Source organism: Manacus candei, unplaced genomic scaffold (assembly GCF_025592945.1).
Source record: "Manacus candei isolate 608988 ecotype Guabito, Panama unplaced genomic scaffold, ASM2559294v1 h1tg000014l, whole genome shotgun sequence".
Lineage (NCBI taxonomy): Eukaryota > Metazoa > Chordata > Aves > Passeriformes > Pipridae > Manacus > Manacus candei.
The window spans coordinates 21,370,992-21,386,696 of NW_026138062.1; the positions used below are offsets into that span (position 1 = coordinate 21,370,992).

At 38.6% G+C, this 15,705-nt stretch overlaps 1 protein-coding gene across 7 annotated transcripts in view; it reads left to right on the forward strand.

Annotated features, from left to right (window-relative positions):
• Positions 1 to 15,705, forward strand: part of ENOX1 (ecto-NOX disulfide-thiol exchanger 1) — a 364,884-nt gene that overhangs the window by 78,606 nt on the left and 270,573 nt on the right. For 6 of the 7 annotated variants that reach the window (XM_051778707.1, XM_051778710.1, XM_051778704.1 and 3 more), the window contains exon 2: positions 325 to 398. The gene's annotated coding sequence lies outside the window, so the exon portion shown is untranslated. Of the gene's footprint in view, positions 1 to 324; positions 399 to 8,787; positions 8,866 to 15,705 lie in introns of all 7 variants that reach the window. The other variant, XM_051778705.1, reaches the window with a different exon arrangement.

The following is a 15,705-nucleotide window of genomic DNA, read 5'->3' on the forward strand; positions in this document are numbered from 1 at the left end:
TTTTGTTTTTTCATTGCAAGGAATTGTAGCAAAATTGCCAATTGAAAATTTGATTTTTTTTTCAGTTTTCTACTTATTTTGAACTTGTGTGTAGAAGTTGCTTAAGAATCTATACAATATTATATACTTTAAATACACTGTAAATTATCATACCATCATTGTTATCACCCAGAACATTTCTGAGGTGATGCACAACTTCAGAAGTACTAGTTCAGAGATTCATTTCTAAATAGAAATTTTGAACAATATTTTTTAAAATTTTATATACTTAAGCCATATACTTTTAATGACTTTAAATATATATATATATAATCTGTTTTTCAGATCTTGGATTCTGAACTTGAAGCCATTCTTGATTATGTGCTTCTTGAAACTTGGAAAGTATCTGCAATAAATAGGTAAGTGTAATGGATACATTCATGTTTGATGATTGGGAGTGTGTGAGTTTTGTTGACAGTTTAATGCTGAACTTCTTAAAGCTCTTGATAGATCTCAGTTGCCATGAATAGGAAAGAATGATGGATCTTTGTAGGCTGAATTCTCAATAGCACAAATGGTTTTCGTAGGGCAGAAATTCAGAAGGGTCTGATGTTCACAGTTACTCAGAAATAAATGTGTAGCCAAACCCACAAATAACTTCAGATGAGCAAAAAGCTGAGTCTCTATGAGCAGGTAGAAGTTTTGAAGGTAAAATCAGTGAGTCAGAAGAAGTAGCTCTAGTCTTGATCCCTCCATGCTTGAGGCTGTGCTTCTTCTAGCTTTATGTCTGTGTTTGCTTTGGTTTTCTTTGCAACTGCTGAAGGTAGTAAAGGTACGAATGCAACTAAATCCTGGGAAGAAGATGGCCATAAAGGTTGAAAACTTGGGTACGTTGAAGTTCCTGGAAATTTTCTCAGGTGTTTCAGTGAAACTCGTATCTCACGTCAGTCATGACAGAAAATATTCAGGCAATTTCAGAAATACATTCTAGCATATAGCAAAGCAATTTTTAGGTGATGTAATTTTTAAAAGTCGGACCACAGTTTATAGTACTTGAAATTCTGCTGAGCTCCTAGCAATGGAGAAAGATAAATGAGAGAAGATTTAGAAATTTTTCTTGTTTCCAAAGAGTTTATAGACCTAGACAATTTTTTTTGAGTCTCAGCTCAAAGGAGTAAAATGTTTCTTGAATACATGAATGTAACAGTTGAACTTACCTTGATCGGTATGAGAAACTTTGAAGAGATTTACAGCTGGGAAGAGGTTGAATTCTTACGAATAAAATCCAGAAGCAGTTTTCAGTGTAGAGGACTCTTCCACAGAAATGTTTTTTTGCAGCAAGTCGCTTATTCTGTAAGAATTTGAAAGCAGCATATCTTCATAGTGTGCTTCACTTGTAGGTCCCACGATATCTGGCAAAAGCTGGAGAAGAGCCATTGTCTCAGTTTTATGTATGGGGTCAGGTACCTGCCTGGATTACTTAATGCCCTACTACTAGATCTCTTTGATGTTCAGACCTGTGTTCAGGCCTGTTAGAGGATTCTACATCTAATCATTCTTTCTGAGTGTGTGCAAAAGGTCTCAGTGTTTTCGATGTTTGCGTTTTCCTAATATTTCTCATATCTATTGATATGCCCTTACTACTCTACTTTTAATCTATTCCCCTTTGTGGTACATTTCTTTGGTTTCATTTGTTCTGCTTTGTTTTCTCCTTTACTTCTTTATTTTGCTTTTCCATGTTTTTTGCTTTTTCCTCTTCTTAATTCATTTGCAGTCTCTGGAGATGGGCAGCAGTGAGACCTTACACAAGGAAGAGCTTTAGAAAAAAACAATCATAGCAGAATGAGCTTCCCTTTTAGTGCTTCTCTAGAGAGCCTGCTGTAAAAGGCAACTTGCTGCCATTCCTGTAAATTTTCTTTTGCAGCCAGCTCTGCTGGGTGTCCCCTTTGTGCCCTGTGAACATCTGTGTTGCAGCTTATGTCTGAACCCAACTGGAGAACAAATGTGTGAACCTGCTTCTTATTTTGAGCTGGAAGCTGCTGCTATTAGTAGGGCACGTGGCCTTGATTCACCTGTGACTTCTTAATCCCCAGCTGGGAGCAAACCAGGCGTCTGGCTGCTCTCCTCCCACCAGCCATGCCCTTGTCCGTAGAGTAGCGCATTTCCCTGCTTTCCTCAAGACACTGCCCAGTGCCTGTCAGTTGTCAGCATTCGTTTCCTCCCTGAATTTTTCACAAGATGTCATGCAGAAAGGAAGAAAGGAGTAAGCACTGTAGGACTTTTGTGGCATGGCTTACTTTCCATTGCTTCTGGAAACTTTGCCCTGCATGCACAGAGTCATGCAGGCACCACCCTTCTGCATAAGGAAGAAATCTTGAAGCGCTGAAGTATTCCGGCTCAAGGGATATTAGAGCAGAAGAAGCAGCTTCATTTCCCAGGCTGTGCACAGGGTTTCAGGAAAAGTTGCAATGGTTCTGTGCCAGTTTTGGACACAGGGCAAGACAGCTCACTGAGCATAAATTAGGAACTTAACCTCAAACAGACTTGCTTTAAGCAACTTTTTACTTTAAAAGGAAAAAAAAAAGGGTGACAAAAGAGAAAGTGCTATCCCACTTGGGTGTGCTCAGGAGTGTTTGAAGTGCGTAGGTGATGAACTGCAGTCTTTGTGGCATATGTGTGTCTCCGAGAGAAAAACAAAATCTGTTGTGTCAAGTTGGCTCCAGCTTATGCTCGAAGGGCTTTTGTGACAAGCCTGGAAGGTGCAGAAACTTTTGTGAAAAATCAGGTGTGATAGCAGAGAGCAACTGTAACACTGGGGGGGAGGAAGCTGGAGTATTTGAGGTCGATCTAAGTCGGCAGCCATCAGTGGGCAAAGGAGCACAGCTGATTTAGCAAGAGCATGCACCAATTCAAGAACTTTCCTCAGATGTTTGGCTTGGAAGGACTCAGAATTAGCAAACCTTCCTGTCTGACATTAGCTGAAAAGGCTACTGGACAACTTTGTTTTCCTTCCTTTTCAGTAAATGGTAGAAATGGTATGTGAGTTTCAGAGCTTTTCAAGCCAGGTTAGAAAAAGTTGACCCCTTTCTTTCCAAAAGTAACCATCAAGGCAGTCCCAATTCAGCCCAGACATCTCTGCATGCGTGAATCCTGCGCAGGCAGTGGTCTCCCTTGTTCGTTTGTGTATGCACTTGTTACTGAGGGAAGGGTTGGTCTGGCTGATTGTACGGCTGCAAGCACTAAACAGCTAAAATTTCTAAACAAAAAATCTGGTCGTCTTTAAACGTTGGCAGACAGATATCTGTCTTCCATCTGCAACAGACTATGCCAAACTGCAGAAGAACTGCAAAGTTTGTGTTCTGGAACCTTGGAGGAATAACTGGCATGCTCTAACTTTTTTTTAAACTACACCCAAATCTGAAACATTAAACACAGAAAGTAATGTTAAATGGTGACAAACAACCAAAACCTGGAAGTTCAGTTGGAAGGCTTGTGCCTCCTCTGTCCATGGAACAAAGCCTTGTCACAGGGCATGGAGCTCTTCAGCACTGCTGCAAGGGCATTGCTGTCAATTGACAGCAGGCAGTAGTCACCTATTGTGGAGGCAGTCCCTTGATTGTCCTCTGCAGTTGGGTCACCCAGTATGTTGCATGACCTGATGTAGGGGCCAGGAAGGTGGCTGGTAGTCTTGTAGATGTGTACGACTCACAAGACCCCTCCAGAAGTGCAGAGTGACTTATACCATGTTGAGAAGTGACACCTGGAAGGAGGATACTGGATACATATTCTATACCAACTAAGCAAAATAGTCTTCCTTAAAGAAAAAGAGCGTATTCTGATCAGACAGAGAACTTATAGGTACCAACTGAATTGTCTGCATTCTGAATTGAGCTTTATTGAAAAACATAAATATTTTACCTCTTCAGAAACACTTTCAAACTGCCTTTGTGCTTAGTATTGTTACCAGGAAAAAGTCATGCATGGATCTTCTTCTATTCTGTAACCAGTTGGCTTGGTTTATAAACAAATACTGGGACAGGAACTCCAATAAAATGAACTCCCCTTTTTATTCCCCTTGTGAGATAGACAAAAAATGCGAGGATAAGAAAATAAATAACGGTTTACTAACAAGGAAAACCAGCAGCACCACAAGGATATAAGGGAAATGGCTTACCCACAGAAAAGGGAGTTCTCTGCTTCACGTGGTCCTCCGGGAACAAAGGGGGAAAAGAATGGCAGAGGGTCCTCCCTGCCACCACCCCCCGTTTGCCCAACAAAACAAAAGAAAAGAATGGGAGAACAGGGGCAAACCCAAAAACCCAGGAAAATTGCACTGCTCACAAGGAGCCACACTACCAAACTGGCCGCTACACGCCACCCGGTTAGTTCTGGTTTTAACTGCAGTGGTGGTGCCAGTTTGGAATCTCTTTGTTCCCTGCCATGTGTTGTCCCGCTTGGCTTGGCTGGGCTGTAGGCGGTAGCGATTCATTTCACTTTCGATTTCTCTGATTCAGTGGTCCCAGCACTGGCAGGGGTTCTGGCACAGGCAGTGGTTGTGTGTGGGGAGTGGGTGGTGGCAGTGCTCCAGTGGCTGTCCTGGGCAGACCGTGGGGGTGAGGCAGCATCTCCCGGCTTTGCTGCTGTCCCTGCAAGGCAGGGACGGTTTCCATCGGTGGTTGAGACCTCGGAACAACTTTTACATGTGGCAAAACCCTGCCCCTTCCAACTCTCTGTGCTGAGCAGGGTGCCCCCCTGCTTCAGATGACATAATGGTATGAATATTCATCACTATAACTCTCTTCCCTGACTTGTAACCATAACACCAGTAGGGAAGGACTCCTCCCTTATCGTTCCACTATTTCACAAAAAAGTCTCTCCAGACCCTGCTGGCTCATGTTCAGAAGCTGTCAACCAGCACCCCGAAGTCCTTTTCCATCAGGCAGCTTTCCAGCCACTCTTCCCCAGCCTGTAGCACTGCATGGAGTTGTTGTGACACAAGTGCAAGGACCCAGCACTTGGCCTTGTTGAACCTAATGCAATTGTCCATGGCCTATTGATCCAGCCTGTCTGGATCTCTCGGCAGAGCCTTCATCTCCTCCAGCAGATCAACACTCCCACCAAACTTGGTATCCTCTGCAAACCGACTGAGGGTGCACTCAATCCCCTCATCCAGACCATTGGTAATGATATTAAACAGAATTGTTTTAGTTAATTAAACTGAGTTGTTTTGTCTGTTCTTGCTCTTACTTGAGGCTGCATCCAAAAAGGACAGTATTGCTCTCAGTGAGCTTTGAATCAGCCACATGGAGCATGGGAAATAAAGCAGGACTGTACATCAGTCAGTATGAACTCAGAAGTAGCAATTTGGTTTGATTTGGGAAAGTGTCAGCTTTTAGCAATTCCCTGTTCATTTTTAATTTGCTTCCCTATCTAGGCACTGTGTTGTATTTAGTTATATGGACCTCGGCTGTTGTCCCTTGTATTTATCAAAGTTACACTAAGTTACGCGTTAAAGCTATTTCACTTTTCTGAATTGGCGTGTTGTTGCAACTGTTTGTCTCACTTTGCAGAGCTAGGAAGTATTTACCTGTGTGTAAATGTGTATTTACAAGGATGCCACTTTGATACCTGGGAACCTGGGAGCAGCTTCTTCTAATTAAATGGACCGGCCTTGGCTGAGTCAAGCTGCTGAACATGGTGTGTAACATATGGTGTTATTAGTTGAGGATGTCAATAACATGTTACACAACTGTCAGGCTTAAAAAATAAAGCACTAATAAGGAGCTTTGAAAAGGTCTTGTTTAAGATTTGTTACTGTTTATAATACCAGTTTGAACACAAGTTTAAGCTCAAGGGCAAGAAAATGAAGGAAAATGGAGGCACTTTTTCTGCTTAAATGGATTAATGAATTTGAATATGGAAGAAAGCAGCGGTCCCCTTATAATGTGTGTTTTGTCCATGTTGCATTAGTCGCCTAGCTGGCTGTTGTCTGCAGGGATCTTTTCTGTAGATCTCCTGAGCCTCCATGTCAGAGTCACTGCCTGTCACTACATCTCCTGCATGCATGGGGTGAAGACAGTAAATGTCCAAGTGGGATTTTTAGTTTGAACACTTAAGAAACCAATGCCAACAGTGAAGAAATGGATACCACCTACTGTTGATCCTGTTATGCTTTTTTCCTGCATTTGCTTGAGGAAAGTGTTTCCAAATTGGAGAGGCAGATGCACACTCATGTGGTGCTCTCTGTATAGACACTAATAGTGCCTTCTGCTTCCCATCTCTGTGCATCCCAACAATGTGTATCCCTATTCACGATGCAATGGTTGGGTCTGTAATCCTACAGACACATTAAGTGTGTGATAGCCAAATGTAGCAACACGTGAACAAAGTATCCTTATTTTGTCAAGACAAACTACCCAGCATAAAGTATCATAAATTGATCCCATGAGGACAGACCTAGATAATAAACTGTAGTGCTTTGAATATATGTGTATTATAATTGTACTGAACAATTTACAACAATTTGTATTGTATTACAGCTGACAAAGTATTTTACCTTCTAGTAACTAACTAACACAAATAGTGTTGATATTTCCCCCATATTTATAATTTCATTAATTGCTTTGTGTATTAATAACAGTTCAGTGTCAGAGCCTGAGCTGTAGCTGCCAGTAATCCACAAGCAACTTGTTTGCATATTCAAAATATGAAACTGAAGAGTAATTGCCCTTTTCGCAAGTGCGTATCTTCACAGCTTAAATTTTACATAGGAAAGCCCACTGTGTTACCTAAATATTGTCATGTTCAATATCAAAACAAGTGCTAATAGAATGTCTTTCAGAAATGAAGAAAAACTTTGTGCTAATAGATCAGAAGGCATATGATGAAAAATAAATGAATAGCTCAAATTAGCTAGGAATTGTTACTTCGAAATAAAACTAAGTTTTGAAAAAAAAGATGTTTCCTGCCTTTGAAAGTGGCATTTTTCAGAGCCGAAGCTGGAACATGCAGTACAATTTTTTGTTTTGTAATGGGATTTAATTGGACTAAGGAACACTAAGAAGCATTTGAGGATTGACTGATTTTTTCAAACAGGAGCTGGTTTTTTTTGAAAGTTTCTTTAGAAATAGACTTTCTGCATTGGTATCTTGTATACTTTAGCTTTTTTATTCTTAGAAACAAAGCAAATTAATATTTCAGCATAAATCTGTCTAAAACTTCAGTCGAAGAAAGTATACTCTTCAGCTTCTTGGGTTATTTATTTATTTATTTATTTATTTATATTTTTAATTTTTTTTTCTATAGGTATGATACTTTATTTGTGGTGAATTCCTTGCTACTGAAGGACAGTATTTAATGTAGTTGATGGTTTTGAAATTTTGCAAACCACTGGCATTTCAGAGGGCTACAGAGTGAAGCCTCAGTTCCATCTTAATATTGCAGATGTACACTGAATTATCCAGGGAAGAGCAAAGGTTGATTAAATTCACAAAATAAGGTGATTCATAGTTTTCTAAATATGTCACTCAACCTATAATTAACTCAACTATTTACCAGTCACATACATGCTAATGAATCCCACCAATCTCAGTTGACCTTCTGTGATGAACTTTGCTGCCACGTAATATTATTTCCTCTGTATTTTCACTAAAAAGAGTGATTGTAACATTTCTCATGTGCAAAGCAAAAATGATTGAGGATTTTATTATTTTTTTAGTATCTGCAATTCTGGGGTGCTAGTAAATTAATTACATTTAATTAGTAAGGCTGTAAAAAATGCCATTCCTTTTTGTGAAAGTGTTTCCTAAAGTTTAATCCCCCAGAGATTTCATGTATGATAGTGATGAAAGTGGCTGCTTTTAAGTCAGCATCAATGATACAATTTTAGAAATAAAGTTGAGTTTATCTTTTCATGCAAAATGTGACGAAATTATAAAGCTTTAAGACTGATATGGTAAATATGACTTATTATTATTTCTAAAGTTAGAATCACCTTGAAATTGCATTTTTAGCTGTGTGTTACCAGTAGCTATAAGAAATTTAGCCAGAACCATAAATGAGTTTATCTACTTGCCTACTAAATACAGAAATATATTATTTAAATAAAAATGTGGTTATTCTGAATTTGTACTTGAGTTACAGGTAAATTTCCAAAAGGTTACCCTGGATTATGAAGTAGTATCACTCTTTCCAAGGTTTTTGCCTCAAAGCTTTACAGGATCCTGGAAGAAAATCAACATTGATCCATAAAATAGACATCACTGTAGCATTCACGTGTGTAGGGTACAACAGCTGAAAAGATTTCTGGCCTTCGGTTATTTCTGTCAGGAAAATGGAGATAGATAAAGATACAGATATATAATATTTAAAGCTGCTGGGCAGTGGTAGGCTGTTTGCAGACAGCTGCATTTTCAGCTAGAATGGTTAAGTGGCTAATTAAGTGGACAAGTCAGGTCTCAGCATGCCCTTAGGGAGAAGACTGCTGTGTCTCAGCTTCCTATGAAAGTTCTGGGAAAGACAGGTTTGAAGCTGCAGCAATCTCATTGTGAGATGTGGTGCTGGTTATGAGATGGGCTTGCTAGAACCCATTTTACAGGACTTTACTCAGTGGCTACTACCCACAGAGAAACATAAAAGGTTAAAAAACACTGAAAAATTTTGAAAACTGAATTTAAAGCATCACCTTCAATTGAATTTCTTTCTGGGTTATTATAAATTGTTACTGAATTTGTTTAGAAGGCTGTTTACTTGATGTTTTTGTGGGTTTTTAAAAATAATTTCCATGATTTTCTTACTTGATTCATGCAGTGACATCATCTATGGTGACCGAACAGTTGTTTCCGTGGTGACAAATTGCAGTGTTACAAGCATGCTTGTATGAATCAGGTAAGAACAGCTCCACTATAAATGGAGAAAATTTGCTTGCAAAAATAACTCAGAAGTATTTGGTAAAAGTTTGCTGGAGAATGGCTTGGAAATAAAAAATTATTTTAACATAGGTGAGTCTTCAATACATCCAAAGACTTCAGCATGGCTAATTTTATAGTGAAACCCAAAGGGATCTGTCCACATCTGGTAACAGCAACCACCTGGAGAATGCTTAAAATAGCTAAATAACTCCATGGTAAGAGTGAATTAATTTAACTGCAATTAAAAAAAAAAAGCTTCTTCTTGCTCACCCTCTAAAATATGACAACCAGCATCACAGCTCATTGTGATTAAGGTCTAACTCCTTAATAAATTTCACCCTAAAAGGATTTTGAGTACTTCTGTTATGTCACAGATTCAGTTCTGATTCCACACTGGTACAAGCCAGGAGCTCCACCACTGAAGATGATCAAGTTGCATCAGGCTTATGTAAATACAGATGAAATGTGGCTTGTGTACTTTATATGGAAAAAGGAATATATGTCCAAATTTACAATGCCCCAAATGATACTGTTATATGGTATACTGTATTATCATGGATTTAAAAATATTTTGGGGTACATGGTAATTATGGCAAAAAGACCCTGGATATGTATAGTGACAATATGAATTAATTCCACTCCTGTCATGACAATTCTCAGTGGGAATATTGTGCCTTGCCTGGGCTCAGAAGTTACTTCCAATAAGTATGGAAATAATGGCTCACAGTGCTGCAAATGTTAGGAGATCTCAAGGGAAATCTCATCAGATTATGTGATAGGTCTGAAATTAATTCATGTCCCAACTGTATTTACACAACATGCAGTTGTCTCTCTGATGGCTTATAAGGAAAGGTAAATGCTACCATCCTAAATCAGTGAGGAGACTTGCTGCAATATGCTCTCTTGGTAGAGACTAGATTTTTTTCTGAGTTGTACAGAAAGTACAGGCAACTTGGCAAATAGTTATATAACTTTCTTACACTGAAACTGGTAAGTAAGTAAGTCTGGTCTGTAACCTCATTATGCCACATCATCATCTTTCTTGCACTTCTCCTTGCCTCCAGTTCAGCAGACATTTTTACATTATCCTTTTGAAAATCTTAAAGGGAAAAAAATGTTCAGAACTTCTTGCTTCTACTGTGGGTAGGACCCAGCTATAGATTGATCCATTCACCCATCCACCTGTCATTCCTAGATTGCTCTTTGATGACGGCTTCTTTATTACAGTGTTCTGACCTCTTTGCAGGCTGCTTTGGGATTGTGCCAGGCTTTGTCTGGGCAGGTGTGCAGAGTTGTGTCATGTTTGGCCAAAAATTGTCTTCTCACTTTCCCAAAAGAGCAAGGCATTATCATCCATGGAAGAATGTACGCTCCACCATACTTGTAAGTTGTGAATATCTCAGGAAGAATATGACAAATTTGCCAGCCCATGGGTTGAGTTTCTTGAATCCTGCCTGTTCTGGAGGGCATAAGCTAAAAGCTCAAATATGAATCCCTACAAGATCTGAAGCATGCAGAAAATTCGTTCTGTGTTCAAGAACTCTTTAAAGGACTAGAAGAGGAATGGTCTTCAGAGATCTACTTCTACCCTAAAGTTTGAATACCAGTGCGAAGTATTTTTGGAGGCTCAGGGCAAAAGGGAAGTTAGCACAATATGAGATGTACAAGGGCTGCTAGCCTGGACTAGACCTTTACTTTTTTTAAAGCACAGTGACTTTTGACATTGCTTTTGAGAATGTGGAAATAAAATGTGGAGAAGAGACTGTGCATATCTGCAGCTTCTCTCTTCTCTCACTGATTTAGCTTCATTTGTATTTGGCTTCCACATTTAGCAGCAGTCTTCCTTGGGGCTTTCTTCCCATTGTAAAATCCATCCTTTCTCTGAAAGGTATTCTCTTGGTTCCTGTGTTAATTCTTTTATTTCCTTGAAGATTCAACAACACAGTGAAGAACGTTTAGGATCCTTTCTGTTAACTTTTCTTCTTTCCCGGTAGACTGTCTACAGACAGTCTGCTAGTTCTCTTTTTCCTTACTTTATGTACTTGCCTATACTCTTAAGAGAGCTCACCTCTCCTTTTCTTTCCAATAGCTACCACCTGTAGCAGGCAAAGGATTGATTGGGCAACCCACTTTACATCTCTTTGCAGATTTGTTACATTTATATAAAGATTTGGTACAGTGGTTTTGATGTGCAATAAACTCCAATTCTAGTTAAAGCTTCTTTTTTCCCCTCCCTTTTGATAAACTGTTTGATCAGTGTATCAGCAGTCACATCTGGCACAAATGTCAGAATGCAATAGATATCTGTCTGCCTTTAATTAATCACATAGAAGAGAGAACAAGAGAAAACCCACACAGTAATTTATTTCTTTTAATGCTAATACTTCCAGATTCCAATCATCTTTATCAGCTTATAAAACCCATCTGACTATATATTAAATCTCCTTCATTTTATCTGATAGGTACAAATACAATCACCTTTATTTCTCCTTCTTATTATTCATGGTTGCTGGATTTTGTATGTAGGTTGGAATTGTGCTTTACCCTCATATTCATCTGGAAAGGAGAAAGGAGTGTATAGCTCTTTATTCTTTGCTTTGCTGAGCCAAAGTAGTTAGGATGGGGCTTGACCATCCAGAGAGCCATACAGTAAATTCCGATCAATCAGTCACTAAGATGACCAAAAGTGAAACATAGATTTGCGATACATCTGCTGCTGACAGACAAATACAAGACAGTGAAGTTGCAGCAAGAGGATATGAGCAATCGCTGTGACTTGCACTGATGCATGAGATGGAAAGAAATCAGGTTGTTTCAGAATCAATGTTGGGTTTGTAAGTGGTAGTCTAGAGAAAAACAGTTGTTATTATCTATCAACCAAACTGGTTTTCAATTGAATTGTTTGGGCTTTTTTTAACTTTATGTGCCAAGAAATTAATAATGTAAGTGCTTTACAATAACTTCGTGCTTTCTGAAGCACTGAAAATATGAACCTGAATAGTGTATGGTACTTTAAAATTGTGTTTAGCATAGAGGTATTTATCTATTTGTCATGCAGAAGGAAAATTAATAATTTCCTTTGTGCACCAAAACTTTTGTACTGAATGTTTTCTGAAATTTCATTATGTAGAAGCCCTATGGAAGCTGCGCTGTTCAAAACAGTTTTTCTTTTCATGTACTGTAATGTGTGTTTGTTCAAACAAAGAAATGGTTATCTGTTGAAAAGATAGCAGTGATAAATTGCTTCAGTTTTCATGCTTCCCTATTGTTTTCCATCTGGTATTAAATTCCTGGTTGAACCCCAGAGGCAGACAGATCTGAATTCAGAAAGTTACCTTGATGCCTTTTTTTGCCAACCTCTGTGCCCTGATGATAAAAAAAGTAAATTTAGTCATCTGAAGAACCATCCATATTGTGTAGTTTAAATCCTACCAGATACCAAAAGGATTGCAATTTTGACCATTTTTTATAAACTGTAATAATTTTCAGAGGATGTGCAGGACCTCCACCTTTACTGTCACAACAGCAGCACTTTAGATATCAACAGTTTAACTATCTGTTGAATCTAAATAGCATGCAAATTGAGCTTTCTATACTCACCCTATCTCATTATGGGTAATGGTGCATATGCTCTGTTAATCCTTTTGAAACATTATTGACTCCTGAGTAACTTTCTTTTACTACTCTAAAATCATATGTGCATGGGGTTTTTTTCTGTCATTGACTTTTAAGTTCAAGGGTCTGTTTTATTTCTCATCAGAAAACAAATTTCTCTCTATGCTTAACATGAAGTATTCCAGGCTTGTGTTTTCCATTTTAATGGAGGTTTATCACTCTCTCCTACCTTCTCCTCACTGAGTAAATGATACTTATGCAATGCACAACGGGAGCATACAAAAACAGAAGAGTAACAAAACAATTCCAAAAGCTCAGTTAGTTCTATTTGCATATCTGAATGTGTAAAAAAAATTGTGAACTCTTGCCTCATTTGCCAATCTTTACCATGTGTCAGTTAATAGAATAATTGTTATTTCCAAAATAGCAACATTGGCTTTCAAGTAGGACATGCTGTATATCCTAGCTGACTCTTGAGGTGTATATCTTCATCTGCATTTTAGCTGATCCATACTGATTTCCCTTTGAAGGAATGTAGGCGTCTGCTTGTAAAGGAGATGAAGTTTCTTACATGCCTTTAGGAGGAAAATTTTCTGCCCTGGGATGAACAAACATGCACTTGTACAAGCACTGAACATCAGTGTGTGCCAGTTTCTATCTGGTGAGTGTGAAAGGAACCTGAGCTAACTGGGTTTAATGCGGACAGTGATACTTTATCCGGTGAGACTAATCCGTTGTGTTCACAGATTCCTGCCTCCTAATTTTTCTTTTTCTTGGCCAAGATTTCTCCAGGGCAATTTTGCAGCACTGGTTCTGTCACTGCTCTTCCTTTTGTACTGCCTTCTGATTTGGACTACAGCTAAGACCATCTTTCCTTGCTTCTGCTCAAAACATTAGGAATCTTGTGTTTTGGTACGGAGGCACATGGGTCTACCAGCTAAAGCCTAGAGTTCAAATGTTTGGATGTTTGTTCCTTGCTCTCCCACCAATTCATCCCCTGACTTTCCACTGTCTCTTAAATGGGAACACTGATAATGATGGCTGCTCATGTACTAGAATAGACTAGTTTGGTTGGAAAGTACCTACAATGGTCTTCTAGTCAAACTGAATGACCACTTCAGGCTGAAATGTTGATACTGTGCTACATAAACCAAGATACGAGACATCTTCTTTTGTAAGGTAAAATTCTGCTAGGCTCAATAAACTACTCATTATTAGAATTATTATGAATATCACTACTATTATTATTTCTGCATTCCAGCTGGATCCTCTGCATTCCTAAAGGAATTATTTTTAGTATTAAATCCTACTAGGAAAGGTGTACTTTTAAGTAATGGATGTCAAGGACATTTAGTGTCTTGCAGAGCTGGCTTTACAGCACAGGCTATATTGCTGTTACTCCAGGGCCATCAAAATTCAAGACCTTCACGTGTGGAAGAGCTGTCTGACAAAATGATTTTGAAAATGCTACTTCACATTAAGAGTAGCAGGAAAAAATTGTCCCCAGGACAGTATTATCTGCATGTAGCCAGTAGTTTAACAATGAGCTCTTCCAGGTATATTCCTACTCTTTTGAAACAAAATCTGTTTTCCAGGAGTACATTAGCCTGCAGAGGAGAAGAAACAGGGAAGCTATTAATATATTTTCCCATTTAAACACAAATGCTTTCTCCTAACTCTGACTGAGAATATAGATAGTTCTCTTTTGGCAAGCGAATGCCTGTTAGGGGCACTTTACTGGATTCATCTGTGATATTCTATAATCTTAGTAGTCTGCACAAATGGGCACAATCCCAGAAAAATGACAGGGGGTGTACGTTAATTAAATAGAAGAACCCCTTTGGCTTGTTGGTAGAAGAGGAGAGCATACAGCTCACCTCCTGCCAATGGCATGGTTGACTGTCTTTGTAAATTATTTCCCAGGTCTGCAGTCCTTCCCTTTGGTGAGGGCGGGATTTTGGTGGTGGAAGTTAGAATTAGTGGAATTTGGCCAGGGAATACAGTAGGTAGAGTGGACTGGTGCAATTCTTTCTTTGCAAATGAAATATATATGTTTGTGTATATGTATTTGATTTTATTGATAGTATTTAGACTACGTAACTTGAAATGTGAGTGGAGCAGGTAAAATGTATTTTGTGGGGTCTGCAATCCTCCTCTTTGTGTAAAATCTTTCTGAAATTATCTCGCGGTGAGTAGAATTTGATCCATTCTATAGATAAAAGAGTCTACTGTTTAAAAATATTTTGATGAAGCATAAACACTGTCATATCTAGATGGTATGGTAGATTTCTTTATACTCAGAAAGTAATTCAAGCCTGGTAAAAACAAGTAAATAACTTCAAATTTCTCGTCACCCCCTCCCCTCCCTTTTCATTCTCTCTCCTTTTCTTTCCTCTTTATTACCTGAATTTTAACAATACAAAAGTCTTTGGTGATCCTTCACATGGAACACTGCTCTGTGTGAAATTTTATGATGATGAAATCATCAAGGGAAAACAAGAAATCAATCTAGCTATATAGTTATTACCACTTTTAAAAAAGGTAACCTTTGGAGACTAGAGTTTCAGTGGACTGATAATGTATCACAGCAGAGCCGTCTTTACCTCCTGCAAGTGCTCTTCTGAGATGGTTGTGGGGAAACAAAATACTCTGCCCTCAAGTTCTTGCCCTCCTCCTACCCCACCCCTAACAACAGCACAATATTTACTGTTGTAGGTAGCCATCTGCTTCGCTTCAAATCCTCCTCATGCAAAACACAGTTCAGAACAGTCATTATACAGTTTGGAAATGGCAAAGCACTCTCCAAATCCCACAATTTTGTTGTATAGCAGCCTCACTGTATGCCATTTCTGCTGCTTGGCAAGCTAAAGAAGAAGCTTCTTCCCAACAGTGTTTTTTCTTCTATCCCGGAGTGCGGAATTATTTTTCTAGTGGTATGATTAGAAAAGAAAATATATACAAAGCTTAAGAAATATTCCAATATATTTATAATATAATATATATTTATTTATGTTGGGAATTAAATAAAGTCATTCATGTGCTTGAGTTCATTCAAGTATTTTGGGGGCTTTTAAAAAGAAATAATTGTTGCACGGAAAGTCTTGCCTGAATAGCAATTATTTGATTAAAAGAATACTGGCCCAGGTCTTGTGCTTGGCTTTCTATAAGCTTAACCATGCAATCACATTTTATTGCCATTGTT